Genomic DNA, 6,569 nt, shown 5'->3' on the forward strand with positions numbered 1-6,569 from the left:
TTAAGCGAGGAATTCATATTCTATCAATTTTTAATCATACAAATGAACAAAAGCAATTCTTCACTAGACGTAACGAATGAATAAATGATCAAGGTTTTAATGTGTTTCATGAATATATATATATATATATATATATATATATATATATATATATATATATATATATATATATATATATATATATATATATAATATAATATATATATATTATAATACTTGTGAACCAGAATATGTTTGAGCAGCAGCGATCGTGCCATTGGCCGAAGTGCAACAATTCAAATAATTTAAAGGGCCTGCTCGGGTATATAAGAGAGGCTGGGAGACTGGGGCCGGTGGTGGGTGATGGGTGATGAGTGATGGTGTGGTGTGGTGTGGTGTTGTTAAGAGTTGATTTACGGCCAGCCAGCCAGCTGCAGCCAAGGCAGGGCAGGGCAAGGCAAGGCAAGGCAAGGCAAGGCAAGGCAATAACAGGACAGGACAGCCAAGGCAAGGCAAGGCAAGGCAAGGCAAGGCAAGGCAAGCAGGCGGGCGGGCGGGCGGGCGGGCGGGCGGGCGGGCGGGCAGCCAGCCAGCCAGCCAGCCAGCCAGCCAGCCAGCCAGCAGCCAGCCAGGCAGGCAGGCAGGCAGGCAGGCAGGCAGGCAGGCAGGCAGCCAGGCAGCCAGCCAGTCAGCCAACCAGCCAGCCAGCCAGCCAGCCAGCCAGGCAGGCAGGCAGCCAGCCAGCCAGCCACTCCCACTTTGTATTTATATGCATTCAATTTATATTCAAACATTATATATGTTAAGGGCCTAGTTTTAGTGTTTATTTTAAAAATGACAAACATCGAGTCGTTTTACCAGTCCTTTAGCGTTAACGGTGATGCATTTTAAAACTGAACAGAAATCACCTTTTCTGGATATATCAAATATCGAATCCGCTTAATGTGCCTACAATTCAATCATTCAAAAAATACATAATTTACATCATGCCTTTTCATAGAACAGACAATAAGATTTGAGACAATAAGAACTTTAGTTTTATAACTAAAGTTGCACAATTATACCAACTCTATGGTGGCTGGGTGGTAAGGTGTGTGGCTGGTGTTTTGGAAGTCGCGAGTTCAAACGACCCAATGGGAGTACTTTTTTTTTTTTTTTTATGCCATACAATCTTCCTAGTACTATTATGTAGGTGTGTGTGTGTGTGTTTTTATTCATTCTTTGGTTTTATAGATGACATACATATTGACTCCTTTTACCGGTCCTTAATTAGGCTCTGGGGAAGCAATGGTGGTGGTGGTGGTGGTGGTGCATTTAAAACTAAACCAAAAATCACCAGTTCTGGACGCGTCAAATATCATATCCGCTTAATGTGTCTACAACCTAATTACTTAAAACTACACTATTTAATTCATTCATATCACGTGCATATTGGTCATTATGCTCATACAACCGACATAACAATTTATTTTCATTATTAGAATCATACATTTCATCAAGTAATACAGATACAAAGAGATTTTCTTTCTGAGAAGACCGTTAGTATTGGCTGGCTGGCAGGCAGGCAGGCAGGCATTTGAGGGTTATTATTTCGCCTGTTGATTGGGGGGAGGGTTGATGTGTTAGGGGGTTTTCGGTTAGGTGTGGTGGTGGTGATTGGTGGTGATTGGTGGTGGTGGTGATTGGTGGTGATTGGTGGTGAGTAGTGGTGGTGGTGGTGGTGGTGGTGGTAGTAGGTGGGAGGGGGGGGGGGGGAAGGGGAATGATGGTCTGTGGATTCCTTCTCCGTACCCCTTACATATAAGCAAAAACATGCCTTCCTGTGGGTATAGAAACATTAACACAAATTATATCAGTAACTGATATTGTAGCCTTTTAAACAGAAAAGATTTGTACATACAAATACTTTTAAATTATCATTTATTTGTGGAAATGGCATTTACGTCATTAAATTGATACCTCAGCATCAAGTGTCCTGCAGTGGTCCAGTGGTAAAGTGTATATAAGTGATGCGTATTCTTGGAGTTGCGAGTTCAAACCCGGATTAAGCTATATATATATATATATATATATATATATATATATATATATATATATATATATATATATATATATATACAACATGTTTTGTTTTGGTTGTTTGTTTTTGTATAAAGCCTCACACACTATATTAAGCGAGTTTGTTTTAAACATGACATACATATTAATTCATTTTACCAGGCCTTATTCCACACAACTCCGTGAATTTCCCGTGGAGCCAGCCAGCCAGCCAGCCAGCCATTCAAACAAAAAAACAAACAAAACAAAACAAAACAAAAAACATTATTGCCAACAGCATTTGGTGTTCCCAGGCGGTCACCCATCCAAGTACTAACCAAACCCAACGTTGCTTAACTTCGCTGATCGGACGAGAAGCGGTGTTCTCAACGTGGTATGGCCGTTGGCATGAGACTGCCTACACATTGTGGCTAATAACCAACTCTTTTTAGTCATCACGGCAGGATACGGACCTTCTTGTGGTGTCTTAATGGTAATTGTATCCTAACATATTTTTGTCTCCTTGGCATGGATATTTAACATCGTTTATTCAGTCTTGGGTTTATGTTCTTTCGCCATTTACAGACATTTTACATCTACCTACTTCCTCAGCCTACCCTGCCAATTTCTAATGAATTTGTGGATTTTCTTTTGTAATACATACATGTGTGTGCTCATCTGCTCTTCAGTTTTTATGATATTTGTCTCATCTGTCCTGCTTTATGATACTTTTACAAAGAACATGAACAAATGCTTCTATTTTAGAGAAGATATGGGATCCAGGTTTCGGAGCCGTAAAACCAACCGTCGTGATTGGTGGACGAGTTGCCAGGTTGCAGCTTCTGTACCGTGCCGGCACATAAATAGGTTCGGCTCAAGCGGCGGCAGCATCATTCCCCCGTGACTGTCTGAGCGTCTCTCATCACCTTGGTTATCTCATCATCATCATGGTAGAAGCAAAGCCTACCAAGAAGGCTGCGGCTGCTGCTGCTGTGGTGGCCACCACCAGGAAACCTCGCGTCCAGGTTGCTCACCCGAAAACTAGTCAAATGGTTCTAGCCGCGGTCGCAGCACTCAAAGACCGTAAGGGCTCGTCTCTACAAGCAATCAAGAAGTACGTTGTTGCCAACAACAAAGTCGAGGCTGCCAAGATCGCCATTTACATCCGAAGATTTCTCAAGAAAGCAGTGGCTGACGGCATTCTTGTTCAGACCAAGGGAAGTGGAGCTAGTGGATCATTCAAGCTGGCCGTAGCAGAGAAGAGGGCCGTTCTAACTCCCAAGAAAGCCACCACAACCAAGAAACCATCTACAGCAGCAAAGAAGGCCGTGGTAACTCCCAAGAAAGCCGCCACAAGCAACAAACCACCTACAGCCTTGAAAAAGAAGCAGCAGCAGCAGCTTGTTGTTGGGAACAAAAAGCCCAAAATAAAGAGAGCTTCAAAATCTCCCAAACCACCCAAGGCAAAGAAAGCTGTCAAGAAAACAACAAAGGCAAAAAAACGACGACATGCAAGCAGCATGAATACACATGACAATAAACATCCAGGCCTCCCCCCTCAGTGGAGGGGCCTCATATGATTCCAAAAAGAGTTTAGTTTTGTAGACAAATAAATCATTACTTTTGGGGTAGATTTACTCTGTATATTATATATATATATATATATATATATATATATATATATATATATATATATATATATATATATATATATATATATATATATTATATACACACATACATGGGTGAGGTGATATGGTACCAAAGTTTTTGGTGAGGTGATTGACATTTACACAAGATAAAACACGAACCAATGGGAATAAAAACATAAGAATGGAAGTAACTGCAGAAGGCCTATTGGCCCATAACACAAGCACTTCCTCTTGATGCTTCTATATTGGTTCGGAGTCTTGAAGCTATATATATATATATATATATATATATATATATATATATATATATATATATATATATATATATATATATATATATATATATATATATATATATATATATATATATATATATGCACACAAAACTAAATAGTCTTGTTAGACAAATTGCCCCTATTAGAGGCAAGTTGACTAACAAGCCGAATGACTGCAATTGTTTTGAATTTGAGTTAAATCTAACATTAGAAATGTAATCAACCCTAACCTAACCTATGCTAACCCCAAGCTAAGCTAACCTAACCTAACCTAAGCTAACCCAAGCTAAGCTAAGCTAACCCTAACCTAACCTAACCTAACCTAACCTAAGCTAAGCTAACCTAACTAACCTAACCTAACCTAACCTAACCCCAGCAACTTCATGATCTTAATATAATACTGTTATTGGATAAACCCAATTTGGAAAGAAATGTTCGAAAATAACAAAATTAACTGTGCTTGTTAGGAAAATGGGCCTTGCATACTTGTCCCAATAGTGTGGTTCTCGCTTATTAGGTACGACATAAACGTATACCTAAGTTGAGAGAGAAAAAGATTCGCACTCCAAACATGCATATTCGATTGCCAGTCCTGATTAGGGTAGATATTCGTTGTCCCTCACTTTTCATTTAACCTCAATTTGGATACTATCAAAACAAGCTTTCTAGATGAAGATAAAAGGAATAAAACGTGGTAGCTCACTCATGTAAAAAGGAAGAGTTGGGAAAGATCAAGGGGACAAGATCTCTCTCTCTCTCTCTCCCCCTCACACCCCCCCCCCCCCCCCCCCCACCAATGATCCTGCTCTGCTAGTATATAACGTAACAAACCTTCCCCCCCCCCCTCCCTCCCCAATCAGAGTCCCTTTAAGCATGCGAGGATAAAAAATAGATTTCATAAGACCCAATGTGCTAGCTGATATCAAAACAATTTATGTTATCGTCTATTAAGCCCTTCAGTAAAAAAGTATAGGGACCTAATTAGGTCCCGTTTTGAGGTGGTGGTGGGTGGAATCGATGGATTAGCCAAGCTCTCTATCCGCCGAATCCGTAGAGGGTACGACCCTGGCGCTTCAGAGCGTACACCACGTCCATGGCAGTGACGGTCTTCCTCTTGGCGTGTTCCGTTGTAGGTTACAGCATCACGGATGACGTTCTCGAGGAACACCTTCAGGACGCCACGGGTCTCTTCGTAGATGAGACCCGAAATACGCTTCACGCCGCCACGACGAGCTAAGCGACGAATAGCGGCTTGGTGATGCCCTGGATGTTGTCACGTAGCACCTTACGATGACGCTTGGCGCCACCCTTTCCGAGTCCCTCTGCCTCCCTTGCCGCGTCCAGTCATGGTGTTGAAGTTGTGTGAATCGAATTGACGAATGCCCGCACGATTTCCCGACTATATCCCATCAAGCGGACGTACTAGTAGCATTGCAACTCCTGCCTGCCCTTACTTTACGCTTGTGGTCGAGTAGACACGGCTTTCTCACAACGCTTTCAAAACTGCAGTTGCCTACTCGTCTGTTCCACGTCCCTGTGAAATGACTTTTGCACAAATCCAAAAAATAGAGCAAAATCAGCGATAATAGTGATTGAGGTGAGCCGCCTGTTGGCTGCAGCCAGAGGAAGGAGGGGAGGGGCAACGGGGGTGACGTAGGCGAGTCGAGCAGCCAATGGCGCTCGAGCAAGCGCCTCGAGACGGCGTATATAAGCAAAAATTTTTCGGCGCCGGCCATCACAAACCACAGTTGTTCACCATGGCTCGCACCAAGCAGACTGCTCGCAAGTCCACGGGAGGCAAGGCTCCTCGTAAGCAGCTGGCCCACCAAGGCAGCACGCAAGTCTGCTCCTGCCACAGGGGGTGTGAAGAAGCCTCACCGTTACAGGCCGGAACGGTCGCCCATGCGTGAGATCCGTCGTTACCAGAAGAGCACCGAGTTGCTCATCAGGAAACTTCCCTTCCAGCGTCTGGTGCGCGAGATTGCCAGGACTTCAAGACCGATCTTCGCTTCCAGTCGTCTGCCGTCATGGCTTTACAGGAGGCATCCGAGGCTTACCTGGTCGGTCTCTTCGAGGACACTAACCTCCTGTGCCATCCACGCCAAGCGTGTCACCATCATGCAAAGGACATTCAGCTTGCTCGCCGTATCCGTGGAGAGCGTGCATAAGCTAAATCGACCACCCTAGTATACACCAAACTCGGCCCTTCTCAGGGCCAAAATATCCTTCTAAGGAGATTTCAGACATTCCTAGCATAATTTAGGTGTCATACATACATGTGATATCAATAAATCAAGTCATTTGTAGTACAACCTGTTCTCTTACAAACAAAACGCCGTCGCTTTTCACTCTTATGCACTGTCAAGGATCACCCCCCCCCCCAAAATAAAAATTGTCATACTGTACTAGAAATAAAAGCAGCTTGTATAAGTGACATATACTGTCCAGTCCTGTTTTATTCTGTTTTCGGTCCTCTGGCTTAATCTGTTAAGTTAGGAGATGACATTTTAAATTAACCGTTTTCTTGACATTTTCAAACCTAAGAGGGTTGGCCTGCATAGTAATCCTAATGTGGAACATAACAATGAATCTCTAATCTCTAGAAAAAAGATACCGAGTGCTTATA

General features: G+C 42.9%; 1 non-coding gene across 1 annotated transcript; it reads right to left on the bottom strand.

The window, feature by feature from the left end:
- Positions 1-2,305: 2,305 nt before the first annotated feature.
- On the bottom strand, positions 2,306-2,424 carry LOC138361100 (5S ribosomal RNA). Its single transcript, XR_011226784.1, has one exon. It is a non-coding gene; the product is annotated as a 5S ribosomal RNA (ribosomal RNA).
- Between the last annotated feature and the right edge of the window lie 4,145 nt (positions 2,425-6,569).

Source organism: Procambarus clarkii, unplaced genomic scaffold (assembly GCF_040958095.1).
Source record: "Procambarus clarkii isolate CNS0578487 unplaced genomic scaffold, FALCON_Pclarkii_2.0 HiC_scaffold_180, whole genome shotgun sequence".
Lineage (NCBI taxonomy): Eukaryota > Metazoa > Arthropoda > Malacostraca > Decapoda > Cambaridae > Procambarus > Procambarus clarkii.